Raw genomic sequence first — 22,138 nt, forward strand, 5'->3', positions numbered from 1 at the left:
CAGAGCAGAACAGTGCAGACCTCTGTGACCTTGTCACGTACATGTGAAAGTCACCCCCCCACCACCCCAAAGAAAAAAAAATCTGTCCCATTTTAATATCACAGTCGTCCTCACTCGCCGACCGATTCCCTCCTGAATGTCAGCTTCGGAAGGAAAATGTGTCACAAAGGACTCGTTACATACCACGGCACACTACAATAGCCCCTCCACCCACAGGAGTAGTAGTAGTAATACGCAACCACCTTCAACAGGTTCCCTCAAGATCAACCCGGGAAGAATAGAGAACAGGGCCTGGTAACAATAGGTTAACAATCACTTTAACCGGGTGTACTTAGTCCAGCTGCCTACAGCTGCGGCTGGTAGTACATCAAAGTGACTACGGGCTGTATTTGAATGAATCCTGGTAGGCCAGTTGAATTAAAGTGAGAGTGTATAGAGATAAATTGACTCTATTAAGGACAAATATATCATTCAGCTGATAAGCCTTCTTCAGGAGCATCTTCACCAGGACGGAGACGCGGAGGCTTTACACACACTTGGTAGACGCGCGCGTTTACACACGCACACATAGGAAGGAGCATGCACTTGCAGAATCAGATACACATTCTCACATTTAAGCTAGTTCACACACACACACACACACACACACACACACACACACACACACACACACACACACACACACACACAAAAAGCTTGCAAATCTTTCCTCTGGCAGAACAGGGCCCGAGGGAGCAGCAAAGTCAACCTTTTAAAACTGGAGGTGTCAGTCAAGGGCCGTTTCTTCTAGTGCTAGCCAAAAGGGCTAATCCCTGAGTATAGGGTTCTCCAAGAGGCCAGGAGACTGGAGACAGTGCAGTGCCCATGGAAAACACTAAGCACATGACTTTACCAACACAGTCAAAACACCGGGCCCCACAGAACTGACTATGATTCTACACTTTTCCAGAGAGCGAGCGAGTGAGAACGAAAGCGAGAGAGAGAGAGAGAGAGAGAGAGAGAGAGAGCATACGTCTGACTCTGTACTCGTGCTCATATTTCTTCAACTCTCGAAGCAGACATTCAAATAAAGTGTGTGTGGGGTTGCGGAGCTAGTTCTAATTTACCAAAGTAACCAGAATCTTCTGTCATTTACATAATTTACATTTTGGTAATTTACATTTGAATAACTTTTAAAAAGTTAATTTATTATATCTGTGTCTATTTTTTCCATGAGTTTCTAGTAGATAGACCATATAGTTCAAGAGAAAATTGCCAAATGAATGAAAAGAAATTATCTAATCAACAAAGGCATTATTTTCAATGAACTCTTCCAACTATTAACTTTTTTCCACAACTGCCAACAGTTTGGTGCCAAAATATTTAAAAACAATGATTTATTGACATAGCACAATAAATTAAAATGTGTAAAAATCTATATAAATAAAGGACATTTCAGGTAATAAACCCTCCATTTGTCAGCCAGGTCACCTGTGACACAAGACAGTATTCGTGGAAACCGGCCACTAGGTGCAACAGTGAACACTGTTAGGATCCCTAACAGCGTTCAAATCCGGCGATAGTTATTTCTGATATTTTTGTTTTAAGCCTATCCCAAACCTTAACCTTTAACTTAACCATTTGAAGTTAAGGCCTTAAACACTTTGAAATTTGACGTTTGGAACAACTTATACATTTGACGTTTGAGAAGCATGGATGAACGTCAAATTCTGACGTGAGACTGTGAGAACTGGGAGCCCTTTGCAACTCCAAGTAGCAGATCTACAATGGCATGAATGGCATTCATAAGCTATGGGTCACAAAACAGCATTACATCACGCTATTATTGGGCCACTAAATCCCACTGCATCTAAATCAACACCCAACCTGTGCACTTAGGCGCCGTTCTTAGCTGAGAGAGGTGGCTAGAAGACACACCGTAGTCAGCTTAACAACAGCCCAATAATACTGTCTATCACCTTATGTGTGAGGGAGAACCGGAGGTTGTCTGATGCCTACTCATTGCGAGAGAAGAGGAGAGGAGAGGAGAGGAGAGGCTTAGGATCTATCTAGTCTAAACGGTATGCAAGGAAGATGTTCAATGCTTGGCTGGGCTAGCCTATGGCCTATAGCTAGGCTAGCAGTTACAATGCCTAGTAGAAGTCTACACACCCTTGCAGTCTTCACATGTAGCTGCCTAAAAATGACATCCACAAATGAATGACATTCGATTTTTTCCCCATAGCCATGTATAAAACCTACTTCACATTTCAAAGTGAAAGAAAGATTACGAAAGGAAATCAAATGAATTAAATACAATTTTAAAAAACAAAGATGTCTTGAGTGCGTATGCCTACACAACCCACAGTTAATACTGGGTGGAAGTACATTTGGCAGCCATTACTGTTGTTAAACAGTTTGAAATTGCACAACTCTTAGGGCAACATATCCCTTGTTTTTGTCAAAACGGCTCAAGCTCAGTAAATTTTGCTGGGAGTCACTAGATCAAATCCAATTGTATTGGTCACAGGCGCCAAATACAACAGGTGTAGTAACACGATAGAAACAATAACGGAGCTATATACAAGGAGTACCAGTACCAAGTCAATGTGCAGGGAAGGAGGTAGTTGAGGTAATTGAGGTAATACAGTTCGAACATGTGGGCAGGGGTAAAAGGGACTATACAATCAGGAGACATAATATACAGAGTGGCAGCAGCGTATGTGATGTGTTTAAGTGTGTCACTGTGAGTGTGTGTGGCGTGTGTGTGTGTGTGTGTGTGCGTTGGATTGTCAGTGTAGATAGATAGGTTTCCATCCAATTGGCGACAGATTATCACGCAAATATTTGACAATTCCACCAGTGGTGTGCTTCCACCAAACTGATAAAAAACCTGTGCTTGATGACGTAGTGAACACAAAATGTACTTTTTCCACTTACAGATATGCTTCGGGATTTTGGCAATGAATCCCGTTATCTACTTCCCCAGAGTCAGATGAACTTGTGGATAGAAAAAAAATGTAGGTCTCTGTGTCGAGCATGGTGGAAGTTAGAGGTAGTTTCGCGAGCCAGTGCTAACTAGCCAACGCTAACTAGCGTTAGCGCAATGACTGGAAGTCTATGGGTATCTGCAGTTAAATGTGTTTCCGTCGCATTTTCAACTCTACTGATAGTTTTGTCACCAAAACTGTTGGTACCTGCTCTCTAGCCAACAGCTCGCAGATCCAGCGCGGGTAGGCTAGACTACATCAGATTGTTATGGATAAGAGAGAGAATAAATATTTGTGAATAACGGCAGTCAAGCATCGATCATCATGTCACCAGAATAAGACCCTTGGAATGTATTGGAAAGGAGCGTCAAACTCATCACCGTGCACTTCCACCACCCCGGGAATTTCATCCTAACTTATTTCATCTAGAGCCAAATTCACTGCATGGATTTCCGGAGACGTAGTGGGAGGACCACACACCATATAAACACATTACGCTAAGTTTACTCTGATATGATATCAATATTTCCACCACCATTTCTCGCATAATTCATTTTACTGACACGAAAAGATCCCACCATGTCGAACAAACAAATGATCTGTCGCCATTTATAAAATTGTACAGAAAATTCCGGTTTCCACCACAGCTGTCGTGATTTTTTTTATACGGTATGACTTGCCTCGCATGAAAACTGTGGATGTAACCGTGGTTATTGATGGACAACAATATTTTCAATATCTGATTTAAGTGCGGACTAAGGCTGAACCATTCAGGAACACTCTACACCTCTAGGAAAGCAATTCTGGTGTGTCTCTGGCATTACAATGTGCGCATCCCAGGGTTAGGCATTCAGAAGACTGAGGCAGGACTTCTATCTGGGCTTTGCTCCTTTCATATTTATTTTGATCCTGACAAACTCCCCAGTTCCTGCAGGTGACAAGCATACCCATAACATGATACTTCCACCAGAATACTTGAAAATGCATTGAGCAGACTTCCAGCTCTGCCTCCATGCAACGAGGAGAGGATTCAGGACAGCTGTTCTCAGCAGTCCTCGACAGTACGAGAAACATGTGGAAATACTTGTTGCACTAAACCAACAGGCAGATGTTGAGACATTCACTATCTCACTCGTGCCCTTTCCATTCACACTACAGCATCTGGATGCAACCAGACGGGGTGAGGAACAGGAGAAATGGGGGGGGTAAAGAGAGAGAGAAGGAGAGGATACACAGAAGGTGGATGTGGACGACTAACTAAGACTGCAGCTGTACTGTTACGTGTATTAAGAAAGTAAGTGGCAACATTTGCCGACCGTGTAAGACGAAGGCCATGACTACATCCTGAAACACACAGACAAGGCAAGTAGGGTCAAAAGGCAAGAGCACATCAACAACCCACCCTTCTCCTTTCCACTGGATGAACGGCCAGCCTTCTCCCTCACATACTAGCCAATACCCCCGTGACTTGATTTCAGTTACAGCAATGTCATATTATACAGAGACGAAGAGGCTAAAAGGCCTTGAAAAACGGTCCAATTCTGACCCACTTGGCCAACAGATGCCCACTAAATCCAGTTTCTGACAATCTCCATGACCGTTTCTGACAAACCGCTCCTCCATCCACCCCAACCCCCTTCTCTCCCCCACTCCCTGACCTCTCACATGCCCTCTACAGTAAAATACAGTGTTTAGCGTTTTAAGCTGCTTCCCATCACAAAGCCAGCTAATTGCAGGACTTTTGCAGCACCAAATCGCATTTTCGCCCGTGATCTTGAGCGGGACAGAAACACGAAGAAGAAGAAGAAGAAGAAGAAGAAGGAGGGAGAAATAAAAACAACGTATTAATCATGTTTATTTATCAGGATGAGGCGTCGGATGTCGGGTTTAAATAACAGACGAGGCTGCATTTAACTGCACGCGAAGCCATCTCTCGCCGAGATAAATACTCTCCCATTCCACTCTCTCCTTCTCTATGATGCTAGCACCGGCGCTACAGCCGCCATCTAAACACCGGCAATAATAAAGACAATTATTTAGGGCTTTGATAATTATGTGTCAAAGGCAGAGAAAACCAGTGGATAATTGGGTGAAAACTGAATGGTAATCCACAATGGACTTCCCCGGGGGGGGGGGGGGGGGGGGGGGGGGTCTGGGCAAACAGGGCTGGGGAAGGATATGAGAGATATCGAGAGAAGGGGAAATAAACGAGGCCTTTTAAAGGGAGCGCCGCTCACGAGCAAATCATCAAGCTAGCGAACGGCTACAATTACCAGGGAGAGCGGATGGAGTCTTGGAGGGCCGAGCGAGACAGAGGAGAGAGAGAGAGAAGCACCCTGGGTCTGTGGAGATGGTTGTGTTGTTTGCCACCCGATCGAGGGCCTAATGCGCTCAAACTGCTGCCAACAGCGGAGGATAATCTAGGACTACTCACGAAGCGCTGGAGTGCTGCTTAAATATTTGATTGATTAACTGTCCAACTGCTGCCAGTGAGGGAGAGGATTGCACAAACACACAAGCACACGCACTTACAAAGAGAAACACACACACAAACACTCATTCAATCACACATTTATACACACACACACATATACGACCACAGCCTGTAGGCTTTTGCGAAGTCGCTGCTGGCCAAACAAACATAAACCCTGACTTGTGTTGTGACAACCCCAGGCAGATTTTACATAAATCAATGAGGGGAGCTGGAGACATTAGAGCCATAATCAAACACTGGCAACTTGATAATCCCAGTCTGGATTAGACGGGACAGAACACTGAAGCACTGTAGAGGTGACAGCTAGAACAGTTAGAGGACTGGCTGGGAGCTGGTAGTTTTGGTCGGTTTCCCCTACTGACAGCCTGTGAGGTGAAACAGAAATCTGTCCAGAGCCGCGCTGTGCTGACCTCGCTGAACTGGCCTGACCCCAACCAAGTGTGTGTGTGTGTGTGTGTGTGTCGGGGGGGGGGGGGCTAGGTCGGGTGGGGGCCCGGGTCAGCCCTGGGGCCTCCTGGTTGTCACCCCTGGCCTGGCTGTGAAAACACAGGCAGATGGCCCCAGGCTCTGACACCCTCTACAGGAAGAGACAACTTGAGGGCTTTCCCCTGCTTTGATGGCCCTGGGCCCTGGGCCCCCAGGTCCACTCAGGTCCTCTCAGCTCACTGACATCCTTTGTCTGCACGGCAGGAAGGAAGCCCTCTCCAACAAGAGGCCACAGGGCCACGGGGAGCAAGTGGGAGTGTGTGTGTGTGTGTGTAGGTGCGAGCTTGCATCTGTACGTGCAGCCGTGCAAAGGTCAAAAAAGCACTAGGGTCACATGCATTTAGGGCCATTACTCGCCTGGCCCTCCATTTAGCGAACCCTGGTGTTGGTGTGATTTAGGAGAGCTGGAGAGGTGACCGACCGTCAGACCGACCGACCGGGAGAGTGCCGCAAAATAACTTCCTCCTCCATTTCCTCAGGCAGAATAGGCCGCCACGTGCAGGGGTTGGGGAGGGTTGGTGGAGACTGGGGGCGAGGGGAGCGGGGTCCAGGGGCAAGGGGGGTATTGCAGGCGTTGGTGAATGACTGTGTCGGACATGGAATGGGTGGGGGGGGACTCTCCACACACACGTCAGCGGGGGCCGGCAGGAAAGGGAAGCCCAGTAAATATTTACTGACACAGCAGTTCGCCAAAATGGCGACCGCCTCTTGGAAACAAAAGGCAGAGGATAAGGAGCAGCGTGCCAGGAAACGCAGCGGTCGCGGGCACATCGCCCTGCATGTGCCCGTGGAAAACAAGAGGAAAAAAGGAAGGGAGGACGGATGAGGGAGGGAGAGGGGTAGATAGGATGGAAAGGGAGGGTTATGGGCAGGGAGCGTTCGTACACAATGGTGCGCTAGTGCAAGGAAGCCCCTGATCAGTGGGAACAATGGTATCTTTTGCTTACAAGCCTCTTTGTAGCTCTCAGTGTGTTCGCGTACCTGTGTGTACAGTCGTTTGGTGTGTGAGCGTGTGTGTAGACTCGCTTGGTGTGTGTGTGTGTGTGTGTGTGTGTGTGTGTCAGGTAAAGTGCATTCACGCTGAGAAAACGTGGCAAAGACAATCTGAGCAGCTGGTCATGGCTGTTTGCTCCTAATGACACACACCCTTGGTTGAGGAGAGGCAGCTGTGTGTGTGTGTGTGTGTGTGTGTGTGTGTGTGTGTCTCACATGCACACTCTCTCTCTCCATCACTGAATAAATCTGGCTAAATAAATGCATCTTCTATAATTCCTAAATATTATTAGTAGCTGCTCTTCCATCTCTATATTGATGCATTGAGTAACAGTTCCACAACGCTCTTAATACAAACGCACTCAATTGACTCAATTGAAACCCAGAGAAATTCCTGTTGGATTGACAGACCGGTGATTGAAGAGACTAAGCACGTTTCGTGTGTTACTTATAACCCAGACAACAACAAAACAGGACATTTTCAGGTATTTTCAGGTCTCCTTATTTATCAGCCCCCATTCAATTAATGTCCTATTAACATCTGCACAGGTATGATAATAACTTCACTTTTGAATTAATTAGCAGATGCTCCACTGTCATGAAGCGCATCCATTATTGTACAATAACCAAGTTCGGGAAAAACAAACGCCTAGAGACGTAACACAGACGTTCCCCTTTTTATAGAGTTTCTTAGTAATATGCAACATTATCAACTTAACTCTTTCGATTTATGTATGTGTTTAGGAACACCAATTAACCCTCTAACACTCATGGGAATTGGCCTACATGGATAGGGCTAAATTAAAATATTTCTTACAGGAGGAGTATGAAAAGCATCAGCGTGGTAGCAATTGAAAGGGAACAGTTTAGGAGATTATGGGGAAATTATTAGTCCAAAGAATTGAGGACACAACAGCTCACCTGACAAGACTGAATCCAAACATTACAGGTGATTTGACGTGCATTTGACATTTGGCCGACTTTACGCCGTGTCTGTTGATAACGAACTCTGAAAATACCCTGGATACATTCAGAAACATGATAAAACTATTCCTGTAAAACGTGGGATAGGTGCAACATAAAGACCAACAACAAAAATACCCTGGATACATTCAGAAACATGATAAAACTATTCCTGTAAAATGTGGGATAGGTGCAACATAAAGACCAACAACAAAAATACCCTGGATACATTCAGAAACATGATAAAACTATTCCTGTAAAATGTGGGATAGGTGCAACATAAAGACCAACAACAAAAATACCCTGGATACATTCAGAAACATGATAAAACTATTCCTGTAAAATGTGGGATAGGTGCAACATAAAGACCAACAACAAAAATACCCTGGATACATTCAGAAACATGATAAAACTATTCCTGTAAAATGTGGGATAGGTGCAAAATAAAGACCAACAACAAAAATACCCTGGATACATTCAGAAACATGATAACATTATTCCTGTAAAATGTGGGATAGGTGCAACATAAAGACCAACAACAAAAATACCCTGGATACATTCAGAAACATGATAAAACTATTCCTGTAAAATGTGGGATAGGTGCAACATAAAGACCAACAACAAAAATACCCTGGATACATTCAGAAACATGATAAAACTATTCCTGTAAAACGTGGGATAGGTGCAACATAAAGACCAACAACAAAAATACCCTGGATACATTCAGAAACATGATAAAACTATTCCTGTAAAATGTGGGATAGGTGCAACATAAAGACCAACAACAAAAATACCCTGGATACATTCAGAAACATGATAAAACTATTCCTGTAAAATGTGGGATAGGTGCAACATAAAGACCAACAACAAAAATACCCTGGATACATTCAGAAACATGATAAAACTATTCCTGTAAAATGTGGGATAGGTGCAACATAAAGACCAACAACAAAAATACCCTGGATACATTCAGAAACATGATAAAACTATTCCTGTAAAATGTGGGATAGGTGCAACATAAAGACCAACAACAAAAATACCCTGGATACATTCAGAAACATGATAAAACTATTCCTGTAAAATGTGGGATAGGTGCAACATAAAGACCAACAACAAAAATACCCTGGATACATTCAGAAAATTGATAAAACTATTCCTGTAAAATGTGGGATAGGTGCAACATAAAGACCAACAACAAAAATACCCTGGATACATTCAGAAACATGATAAAACTATTCCTGTAAAATGTGGGATAGGTGCAACATAAAGACCAACAACAAAAATACCCTGGATACATTCAGAAACATGATAAAACTATTCCTGTAAAATGTGGGATAGGTGCAACATAAAGACCAACAACAAAAATACCCTGGATACATTCAGAAACATGATAAAACTATTCCTGTAAAATGTGGGATAGGTGCAACATAAAGACCAACAACAAAAATACCCTGGATACATTCAGAAACATGATAAAACTATTCCTGTAAAATGTGGGATAGGTGCAACATAAAGACCAACAACAAAAATACCCTGGATACATTCAGAAACATGATAAAACTATTCCTGTAAAATGTGGGATAGGTGCAACATAAAGACCAACAACAAAAATACCCTGGATACATTCAGAAACATGATAAAACTATTCCTGTAAAATGTGGGATAGGTGCAACATAAAGACCAACAACAAAAATACCCTGGATACATTCAGAAACATGATAAAACTATTCCTGTAAAATGTGGGATAGGTGCAACATAAAGACCAACAACAAAAATACCCTGGATACATTCAGAAACATGATAAAACTATTCCTGTAAAATGTGGGATAGGTGCAACATAAAGACCAACAACAAAAATACCCTGGATACATTCAGAAACATGATACAACTATTCCTGTAAAATGTGGGATAGGTGCAACATAAAGACCAACAACAAAAATACCCTGGATACATTCAGAAACATGATAAAACTATTCCTGTAAAACGTGGGATAGGTGCAACATAAAGACCAACAACAAAAATACCCTGGATACATTCAGAAACATGATAAAACTATTCCTGTAAAATGTGGGATAGGTGCAACATAAAGACCAACAACAAAAATACCCTGGATACATTCAGAAACATGATAAAACTATTCCTGTAAAATGTGGGATAGGTGCAACATAAAGACCAACAACAAAAATACCCTGGATACATTCAGAAACATGATACAACTATTCCTGTAAAATGTGGGATAGGTGCAACATAAAGACCAACAACAAAAATACCCTGGATACATTCAGAAACATGATAAAACTATTCCTGTAAAATGTGGGATAGGTGCAACATAAAGACCAACAACAAAAATACCCTGGATACATTCAGAAACATGATAAAACTATTCCTGTAAAATGTGGGATAGGTGCAACATAAAGACCAACAACAAAAAAGAAAGGGTTTTTAGTGAGAGGACTTTTTTTAATAAACTATTACGACTCAAAGAAGAGTCGTGAACTATAAGGTGCTATCTTGACCTCTTCTAGCTGTGCCGTTGAGGAACTAAAGCAAGTGCACTTGTCAAAAAAACGGACCATTATAAATCGCAATCTGGGTCAGGTGGGCGTCATTTCAAAGCTTGTTCTATTCCCACACATGACTAGCTAAAAATAAAAAAACGTGATCTTACAGTGTTACGCTTTCAAAGGGCAATTCAGAGAAACAGATCATCACTTCGGTGTGCGTAGAAAGGAGTCATGAGTGCATTTAGGTGCGTGTTTCCGCGGGCAAATGTCCTTCACAATAAACAAACATAGGCTCATTCCGTTCAGAACAACCCAGGGGTGTGACGCCATGTCGTCTAGTAACTGTACACCTGACACGGGGATCATAAACACTGATACTGTATACGACGTGAGTTTCGTGCTATGGAAATGTGAAGTGGACATTTGCACTCACCGGGGTTTGGCTTGCTTATACGACATCAAAGCGCTATCTATTATAATCCTCAACGTCGCATCTTTCAAAATGCATCGAGTCGCCTTCATGTACAGCATTTCCCCTCACTCGGACAACAAAACATTTGAAAAATGTACCCAATTAGCGAGAGGGATGGGGGAAGGTTCTTGCTGCGCTCCGTGCTCAAGTTCAGGACGGCTGTCAGTCAAAACCCCTACAGAGCTGTGAAAGCGGAGACCCTGAGCTCTGAGGTCATGTATAGCATGACACTGTACAGCCACAGAGTTCCAATTTAGGTGCAGTTCAGTTCCAAAATCGGCCATTTTAAACCCGGGTACACGGGTACGAGTGTAAAGGGCTTCAGAATTCCTCCTGACATGAATTTCTAATTATGAGGCTTTTTTTTTTTTTAACAAAGTGAAATTACAGCCCGGGTGTAGCTAATTAAAGTCTAACTTTAATTAGGATATATCTTACTTAAGAAAAGTGATTCCGAGCCAAGGTACAAGGACAACATCTTCATCACTCCCCAAATTGACTGGCTGGGAGTAAGAATAGCCTGCTGGTCTAAAGAGTGAAATGAGAAGTTATTTTAACATGCTGTGGATATTGACGGGGCCTCACGGTCTCTCTCTCTCTCTCTAACTCTGTGTCTCCCCACCCTACGGCAGTGCAGTAAAATAGAAACCTAACCTCAATATTTTCTCTCACAGTGCTGGGACTTGCTGGCCCATTAAATTATCCTTCCCATGTGTCATCTTGCACATTTCCTCCATGAAATTTTCGTATAATTAAACTTTCTTAATGATTTATAAGATACAATAATAGCCGTAAGTATTTCAGAGCAGGTTAAACTGACACCCTTTAAGTGCACGCGGGGGATGACCCTGTTTTAACATTGTTCTGGATGGTTGAGTCCCGGCTGGAGAGCAGGATGGATGGATGAAGGGAGAGAAGGAGGGAGGGAGGCAGGGGAGAGAGAGGTAGGTACCCTGGTGTCATAACTCAGGGTAATAGTGACATGTAGGAGAACCAAGGGCCTCTTGAACCCAGGGAGGGAAAGAGGGTGACCCTCACACACACACACAGAAAGACAGACAGACACGGGCAAGTCTGTTACCAGTGGCGCACGCACGCACACAGATGTTTGCTCTCTGCTGCCTCTCTCACGGCGAGGCTGATATGATTGCCACTTAGGAAATCAGTGTGTTTTCATACCACACAACTCTGCCAAAGCTAACGTGTTAAATATCCACCACGCGGCAATGCTGCGGCAGCCATGTCCATCTCCACTCACACACTGTGCTGCTCCCTTCACAAGAGAGAGCTGCAACGTGTTGTGACTGAAATAAACACTATCGCTGTCAGTACACAAGTGTCCCAAACTATAAGCTCATGAGTTTATAAACTGTTTTATTAAACTATATTTCACCTCAGACAGCGTCGCTCCTAACCAGTGAGGAGTTACAAGAGAATCACAATGTGTTTCCCTTAAACCCAGAGATGCCAGCTCCTGAGCACACTGGCAAGTCAGGTAAGTTTCAAGTTTTATTAGCCATAAGTACAGCAGGTATACACCATGCACCAACAATATAAAATAATACAAAGAGAAGAATACGAAAGGGAAAGGAGGATACCTGAAATGTGTCTTCCGCTTTTAACCCAGCTCCTCTGAATCAGAGAGGTGCCGGGGGGGTGCCCACATCATCGGCGCCCGGTCACTGCCTTGCTCAAGGGCAGAGCGGCAGATTTGTCCACCTTGCCCGGCAGGGGGAGTCGAACCAGCGACCTTTCGGTTACTGGCCCAATGCCCTTAACCGCCTACGGGTAAGGTAAGTGTGTGTTTGTGTGACACCCCCTTAAAGGGCTCTCTGAGCTGGACTCTCAGGGGAGGGGTTCTGTTGAAACTTTCAGGGGCACTCGACCCATTTCTGAGACATGGCTCAAATGGAGAAGGAAAAAAAGAAGAGTTAAAAAAAATAAAAAAGTGCTAACGATTGTGACAAAATAATTCTCCCTCCCTTCAGTTATCAGCCGTTCCTTCAGACACACTCGCCTCCTCAGCCCAGGGGCAGGGAGTCCGCAGTCACCCCCCCAAAAGTGACTCGGTGAACCCCCTGTCCTCCAAGGAGGGATAGTGAGCTGGAGAGAGCCAACTGAAATTAATTAAAATATATAACAATCTGAAATTAACTTCCCATAGCCACCAGCCATCTTTTAACTGGCGTGAGAGACTGAGCGGTGAGACATGGAGGGAGGGAGAGAGAGAGAGAGCGAGAGTTAATAGAGAGAGAATAGAGAGAGAGATAAAGAATAGAGAGAGATAGAGAATAGAGAGAGATATATAACAGAGAGAATGTTACAAATATGCTGTAAGACTGCTAGAAGTACAATTGTCCCACAAAGTAAAACTTCTCGATTGTCCCATTCTAAAGAAAGTTTAGTCCACCACCCCTGCATTGATATTATGCTAATCTAAGAGAAAAAAAGTTGTTACTATTATCAAGAGGAAAGCGTTCAAAATCGGCAAAACTAAAAAACTAAAACATACACAGTTTTGGTCCGAAATTAAATTAAAATGATTGGCACCTTTTCAATACCTTGAGAGGGTAACGAGTCTTTTTCTAAACTGTTTAATGAGACTGGAGAACACATTGGGGAGGGATCTTAGACCAGTCCTCCATTCAGGATCTTTCCAGATCCTTGATATCCTTTGTCTGCTCTTGTGGACTGGCCCTCTTCAATTCAAACCACAGGTTTTCAACGGGGTTCAAGTCTGGAGACTGAGATGGCCAACGCAAAATGTTGATTTTTACGGTCAGTTAACCATTTCTTTGTGGATTTTGATGTGTGCTTTTGTCTTGCCGGAAGATCCACTTGCGGCCAAGATTTAGAGGCAACCAAGTTTTGGGCTAAAATGTCCTGGTACTGGGTAAAGTTAACGATGCCGTTGACCTTAACAAGGGCCCCAGGACCAGTGGAAGATAAATAGGCCCCATAACATCAAATATACACCACCATATTTTACAGTAGGTATTGGGTTCTATTCTGCTTATGCATTCTCATTTCAGTGCCAAACCCACTACTCCTGGTGTGTGTGGGGCAGAGAGTTCTATTCCACATGACCACAAGATCATCCAGCCAGACAATAACCCCAAGCACACATCAAAATCCACAAAGAAACGGTTCATTCGTTCTCCAATCTCATAAAACATTTCAGAAAAATGTTCAGTGTCCTCGTAAGGTGATGTATGGAAAGGTATTGAAAACAGGGGTGCCAATCATTTTGACCCTTTCCTTTATAAAAACAAAAAACATTTTCAAACAAAAATCGCTTTCCTGAGTCTAAAATAACATCATTCTGGAGCATCCAATATGGCTCAGTATAAAATAACATCATTCTGGAGCATCCAATATGGCTCAGTATAAAATGTATAAATGATTTGACACAGTCTTTTTTTTTTGCTCATCTTTATCAAGGGTGCCAATATTTTCGGAACCCACTATTTCATTGGTATCAACTCCGATAATATACGGGGTAAAAAGAGGGGGCATTTTTTAAGGCGCACCCATGACTTTCCCTGTCTGAACATTTTGAATAGACCATAGAAATAGTGCTTTGATCGAAATTCAAGTCAAACAGCTAATCAAAAGTTTTAAATTAAAGAAGACAAGGTTCTCACACTACCTGTTTCAAGGGGAAATCAACCGGATCTAATGAAACTAATGAAAAACTGGACCTATGAAATTATTTTGACCATATTTATTTATTCCATTTTCCTTTTTTAATCAAAGTCCGTAAAATGTGCCAGGCGAGATCAGAAAAGCGATATTATTTCCCATCTTCTAAACGTTTAAAACGTTTAAATAATAATAACGATAATCATTTAAATACTTTGATAGTTGCTTTGCCACAACAAAATACTGGAAATTGAGGAACACAATTGCAACTTCAGTTCTCGTTTATTCGCACTTAATTCAAATCTGATTACTAAAACTATTACCTCGTGATTCCGTAACACAATTGCTTCAATGCAAAGCTTTGATGTCATGCAGACAGTTACTAAGAAACACCTTAAAGACAGCTACATACAGCCTTGTATATAAAACACCAAATCTTCATCACCTATTTTAGCAACGATACTAAGAGAAATCTCAAGAGAGCGCAACAAATAGCATAACTTGTTGTTCTACTTTTAAAAGCACTGCTGTTGTTGATTACAATAAAAGCTATAAGAAAGAGGGGGTGGGGGCATTCTGACCCAAACTATATCCATCTTATCAAAAATGCAATTAAATCAAAGTGCTCTGGCCTGAAGCTAGGACGAGCCACGTCAATCCTGTTCCAAATGCCAGAGAAGATTACAGTAGTAGGGGCTTGTGGATTTCACAAACCCTTTTTTGATTAGTGAGTCAATTATTTCTCATTACCAAAAGATGCTATTTGGGAAAAGGACCTTGTCACTCAATCACGTAAAGAAGAAGTCCTCTAAAGAACGAGGGATAAACCATTAAACGGGGGGGGGGGGATAAAACACCAGAGTGACCCCCCCCAAACTCCACTTCTAGTCAAATGACCTTTTTTTAACTATTAAGGCTCTGTCAGGTCTTTGTAAGGTTATGGTAATTAGGGGCTCCACTGGTGGAGGACATTTGAAAAGAAAATAGTTGATTTATTAGTTTGTCTCGCCGAGGAAGACAGTCACACAGTGCCGAAGGTAAGTTTGAATGTGGTGATTATCTTGTCATTTCCAGGATGAGTGTGTGTGTGTGTGTGTGTGTGTGTGTGTGTATTTACTCTTTTCAGAACAGTGATGTGAGAGACTGCTTCGTGGCAGTTTGTGCAGTCCTCTTTGTTCTGTGCTAGGTTTGACACATCTGCAACAATATACTCAGCCACCTCCATACAGTGCTTGGACCATGTGTCCCAATTAACCCAATCAGGAATATGTTCTGATTTCCCTAAAAGAACTATAAGAACATCAATAATTCACTGATACCATCTGTCACAAAAACAGACATAATCCCAAAAATTAACAAATTAGATATCAATAAAAATCCACACAGTAACTATATATAGTATATGCATACATATCCAACACACAGCCAGATCAGGTGGGGAATTTCTCAATAAATTGTGATAAACTAACTAAGTGAAAACAAAGGCCTGTACTCTCTGTGCTCTTGGGGAGTGCTCTCCTCTCTGTGCTCGGCTAGCCGCCCTGCCCTGACCCAGGTTCCAGGCGGTAACGCTAGCCTCGGGCCTACCGGGCCTCTCTCTTTCTTTGCTAATGACCTGGCCAGCTCTGTGTGCACGGAGACCACCGAAACAGACACCCAGTGTCACACACAGTGTCGCCCAGGGGACAGAGATGGACACCTGGGGATAGAGAGGGGAATGAGAGCCTGTCACTGAGAGTGGCCTCTGAGGGCTGAAGGTGAACCTAGGTGTCAGTGGACTGGCTGTCCCTCTGTCCTCTTCTTTCTTTCCTCTCCTCTCCACTGTTCCAGCCCCTTTCATTAACCTCAGAGCCGGGGTTCAGCGTCAGACCAGACACAGAATGCACCTCGACACCACTTCTAGCTGCCGCACCACCTAACGGCAAATGTATTATTAGTGAATTCTGATCTACGGCAAACACATGAGAGAACCGCCCTTAACCACACACACACAGTTATCCAGACCTGCAATGGGGAGAGAGAGGTAACAAAGGACAGGCAGTGCCCCCTAGTGTTTTCATCAAAGAGAAATGAGACCAAATCGAGTTACCATCTCCCTGTACATAGAAAAAGAGAGAGGGAAGGAGGGATGGGTGGAGAGCGAGAGAGGAGTGAAGAGGTTTGAGTCACAGGGGATGTGGCATCACATCTGATAGGCTTCTGTGTGTGTGTGTGTGTGTGGGGGGGGGGGGGGGGGTAGAGTAAGTGTTGAGGGTGGTGAGGAACGGGGAGGGGGGGGTATTAGAAGATTTTTGACACAGCCAAGATGTTTTTAATGTTCCAGGCAGGCAGGCAGCTTGAGAGAGAGAGAGAGAGAGAGAGAGAGAGAGAGAGAGAGAGCGAAAGAGAGAGCGAAAGAGAGAGCGAGAGAGAGAGAAAGAGAGAGAGAGAAAGAGAGAGAGAGAGAGAATGTGGACAGGCGAGGCAGAGAGGGAGTAGCAGGCCATGCATGAAAGCCGATGTCAGCGAGTCCAGAGGAATGGTGGAGTGTGAAGGCGTCTAATAGGAAGAGCTGAATACAGAAGGCACAGAGACACAGGCTGAATAACTAAAGCCAGCGTGGCCTGACCACTGATTCAATCTCACACGCTCGCGCGCGCACGCTCGCAATCACACACACAAATTAATAACTGCCACAAACCAGGAGGAATGGACATATACACAGGCCCCACACAATCACATGCGCAAGACAAGCCAAACACACAAGCACACGCGAAAGTACACAAGTGGTGACAATTAAAGTGCAATTAAAGACACACTTCAAATCATCTCTAGGTGCACACAGTCTTGAGCCTGCTATCATAGAGCCATAAACCCACAGGAACACAGAGGCACGTAGCGACGCTCACGCTATAAAGAGAAGAAGAAGAGAGCAAAAGGTCCGGGTCGGTCTGATTCTCTTTCTCTGTGTATCTCACCGCCCCCTCACTTCACACTCCTCTATTACACACATTGTGGCTTGGTTACGTGTGAGTGTGTGTTTTTTTTTCTTCCTTCCCTGGGACGGACAGTGCCGTGCGTAGCCTCAGATTCCCACCGTGAAACAAGGCCTGCACCTCGGTGAGTTCCGCATTCAGCTCCGAGCTAGCTATGACATCAAAGGCTGTTCCAAGCCAGGAGGCAAAGACGCAGAGGTTCTCTCTCTCTCTCTCTCTCTCCCTCTCTCTTTAATTTCTTTCTTCCCTCTCGGCTGCTTCTCAACCCCATCATATTTCACAGCACATAAAACCTTAAAATGGCACATAAAACAGTTCATCTCTTTTCAGTGTCCGCTTTCCGGACTTAAAAATTAAATATGTTTTACCGCAGGTACATAACTTAAACATACCCCCGCAAAAAAAAAAAAAACTGTCGTAAAGAATTCAAGCACGGCTCTTGAAAGTGTTGGAAGGTGCGGATTCGCATATAATGCCACCACAACAGCAGCTTAGCACAATTTGAACACACTGCCTGATGGACTTGTGGACATCTTCCTTGTATGATATTCTGTCTTTAACTTGACAGTATAATCCCCTGTGTGCGCATGTGAAAAGTGTGCACGTTGCCTCTACCAAGAGAAACACACAGGGAAAAAGTCACCCTGGAATTTCAAAAGTTCAGGCTCTACAATAAACGTAGAAAGCACAGAGGCATGGAGAGAGACGGAGAAAGGCAGGCGGAGAGGTGAGGAAGGGAGGGGAAGAGGGAGGTAGATGAGAGAGAGAGACATTGGGAGAGGGCTGCAGAGTCAACCCTGAGTCATAGACATTCGTACCGGGATCTGTCTCTCCTCCCCCTGAAACCTGGTTTTCAACCACTTATTTTCTACGTTCTACTTTTGACTATTTTACTGTTCTACTATTTCAGCCAGCTGTGAGTCGCGGGTAAAAATCTATCGTATCGCTCACATTTAGATATCGTCGAGCAATACCTGCAAGACCGGGCCAGGCCAATTTCCTTCCATTTACTTTTTCGATGGTGTGTATTTAAACGGCAGTGTAGCTATTCCGGTTCACTGAAATTGGTAGTATTCCCAATAGAAAATGCTAGGATAAAAGGCGAGACGTTAGACAGGCTATTTGTCTGAGCTATCTGTTGTCTCTGCTCATTCTCACCCCTCCATCTTCTCTCTGCAGTCTACCCTTCCACTGTCCTAAGTACCTAAAAGACAACACAGATCGCTAACTACATACTGTTACACTCACAGCCCAGATGGAGGGAAATGAGGACGAGCCAGACGGAAAAGGGCAGAGAGTAAGAGGGGAGAGCGAGAGAGAGAGAGAGAGGAGGTCGGGCTCAGGCAGTGTGGTAGAGGGAGAGTTCACCTCTGAGGCGGAGCGAGGGGGAGAGAGAGAGACAAAGCGACGGGCTCAGCTAGGAGAGCAGAACAAAGAAAGATGCAGCATGGGAGTCTAGCCACTGCCGACGCCGCCACCACTGCTGCTACACACACACACAGCCCACGCCACGCCAGCCTGACCACCCTGAGCAGCGTGTGTGTGTGTGTGTTGTGTGTGTGTGTGAAATGAGCAAGGTACACACTTGCCCTCTGAACACCTTGCAGGTACACATAAAAAGACAGCATAGAAAGACTCTGGCTCGGTCTACGCCACCAGCGGTGAGTTCAACCTGAGAAGAGACGGAGAGAAAAGGAGGGAGAGGAGTAGAGACAGGGAAAAAAACATGGCAAAGACAGGAGAATCCGGGTTAAAAAAGAAGAAAAGAAAAGTATTTCTCTCCCCCACCACATTGTTAGAAAGTGAGGGTTGAAATAGAGGGTGAGGAAGGAGGGAAGGAGGGGGCTGGAAGGGAGGTGGAAGCTGTTCGATTTTAGCTGGAAGCTGATAATACTCTGGGACCCAGGTACTGTATGTATGGTGGGGCTCAGATGGAGGAAGAGTGTGTGTGTGTGTGCCAATGAATGTGTGTGTGCCAATGAATATGTGTATATTTTGTGCATTAAGTATATTTGCTTGAACACACCATTAGATGAGAATACAAAGGTCGAGAATGAGGGAGAGGATGAAGAGGTAACTAGAAGGAGAAGGAGGGAGAGGCAAGGCAGTTAACCTACTGTTCCTAGGCCGTCATTGAAAATACTTAACTGTTCTTAACTTAAATAAAACAAAAAGAGGACGGAGGTAACTAGAGTGAAAGAGAAATTGACTCTGCTAACTGACAGAGGAAGAGGAGTCAGGAGTGTGACAATTTATGAAGATATTGCTGGTAAAGATTTCACTCTCCTCTCCTCCTCTCTTTCCCCGGCAGGTCTATGATGTTGGATGTGAACTCTGTGTAACACTGTCTCCGGGAAAAAACAAAATGATCAATGCGAGGAGGCACCGGGCTCTCATGGACAGGCCAATCAATGCTAAAAAAGAACCTTGCCCAGGGCCTTATGCAAATATAAGCACGTCCCGTAACCTCGGGAGCGAACATGCGCAGTAGATCAATGGGCCCGGGTAAAACCTTACAGCTATATCATCCACAGCCAGTAAATATGTAATGATGAATCCCTTAAGATTCAAGTGAACTCTTAAACTAGGTTGGTTTCCTTCACCGGCCTGAAAAGAAGGCAGGCAAGAAAAGAAATCCTATCCTTACACAACCGGCTAGGATGGATAGATTTTTCTCTCCTTTTCACTAGGCGAGAAACAGAATAAAAGGAGACACACAAAAAAAAAAAAAAAATGTGAAAAGAGGAAAATTATGAATAGTCACTTTAACAATACTTGTTTGAGACGTAATGATTTTCAATTACATTGCCATGGTAACATCTGTGTGTGTGTGTGTTTGTGTGTGGGGGGGGGGGGGGGGGGGGGGGGGGAGAGCGGAAGAGCGGTGTGCGTCGCCGAGGCGACCCGGTGAAACCCTGAACCCTCCGACACAAGACAGCGTGACGGGAAAGAGGAAAATAAAGAGGAGAAAAAGCACACGACTAAAAAAATGCTCCTAATTCTCTTGAGGACATGTGATACCTCACAATACATGAGGCAGTGGATGTAAACAAGTCGTTCTCCTCTACTGCAGACGTGTGGGTTAGGGTTATGGGTGATTGATTAATAGAAATGATCTATATATCTGTTATGTATCTACACTTTATTATTTCGGAGATAATGAATACATTAAGCAATAGAAACATACTGTACAAACACAAAAACGCACGCACACACACACGCGCACACACACACGCACGCACACACACACACACGCGCACACACGCACACACGCACACACGCACACACGCACACACACACACACACGCACGCACGCACGCACACAGTAAGCAGGCTTCTTCCCTGTAAACAGCTGTGTAAATGTAGGTAGTAGGCTAGCACAAATATAAAACGCAACAATTTCAAAGGTTTTACTGAGTTACAGTTCATATAAGGAAATCAGACAATTAAAATAAATGAATGAGTCCCTAATCTATGGATTTCATATGACTGGGAATACAGATATGCATCTGTTGGTCATAGATTCACAAAAGTATGGGGACACTACATCAGATGAGTGGATTCAGCTATTTCAGCCACATGTTAATGACAGGTGTATAAAATCGAGCATCCAGGCATGCAATCTCCATAGACACACATTGACAGTAGAATGGCCCGTACGGAAGAGCTCAGTGACTTTCAAAGGGGCAACGTCATAGGATGCCACCTTTCCAACAAGTCAGTTTGTCAAATTTCTCCCCTGTTTAAGCTGCCCTGGTCAACTATAAGTAATGTTATTGTGAAGTGGAAACGTCTAGGAGCAACAACGGCTCAGCCGCAAAGTGGTAGGCCACACAAGCTCACAGAATGGGACCGACGAGAGCTGAAGTGCGTAGAGCGTAAAAATTGTCTGTCCTTGGTACTGTCCTTTGGAACTCGCTACCGAGTTCCAAACTGCCTCTGAAAACAACATCAGCACAATAACTATTCGTCGGGAGCTTCATGAAATGGGTTTCTATGGCTGAGCAGCTACTCAAAAGCTTAAGATCACCAAGCGCAATGCCAAGCATTGGCAAGAGTGATGTAAAGCTTGCCGCCAATGGACTATGGACCAGTGGAAGCGAGTTCTCTTGAAGGTTCGACGGACAAATCTGGGTTTGGCGGATGCCAGGAGAACGCTACCTGCCCCAATTCATAATGCCAACTGTAAAGTTTGGTGGAGTAGGAATAATGGTCTGGGGCTGTTCTTCATGTTTCGGGCTAGGCCCCTTAGTTTCAGTGAAGGGAAATCTTAACACTATCTTTGTGGCAACAGTTTGGGGAAGGCCCTTTCCTGTTTCAGCACGACAATACCCCTGTGCACAAAGCGAGGTCCAAACAGAAATGGTTTGTCGAGATCGGTGTGGAAGAACTTGACTGATCTGCACAAAGCCCTGAACCCCATCGGACACCTTTGGGATGAATTGAATCACCCAACATCAGGGCCCAACTTCAATAATGCTCTTGTGGATGAATGGAAGCAAGTTCCAACATCTAGCGGAAAGCCTTCCCAGAATAGCGGAGGCTGTTAGAGCAAAGGGGTGACCAACTTTTTAGATTTTGGAATGAGATGTTCGACGTGTCCACATACTCCAAATCAAATCAAATGTATTTGTCACATA

General features: G+C 44.1%; 1 protein-coding gene across 5 annotated transcripts in view; it reads right to left on the reverse strand.

Annotated features, from left to right (window-relative positions):
- LOC139389407 (ARB2 cotranscriptional regulator A) overlaps positions 1-22,138 on the reverse strand; it is a 248,599-nt gene that overhangs the window by 82,754 nt on the left and 143,707 nt on the right. The gene's annotated exons all lie outside the window — the stretch shown is intronic.

Source organism: Oncorhynchus clarkii, chromosome 30, assembly GCF_045791955.1.
Source record: "Oncorhynchus clarkii lewisi isolate Uvic-CL-2024 chromosome 30, UVic_Ocla_1.0, whole genome shotgun sequence".
Classification (NCBI taxonomy): domain Eukaryota; kingdom Metazoa; phylum Chordata; class Actinopteri; order Salmoniformes; family Salmonidae; genus Oncorhynchus; species Oncorhynchus clarkii.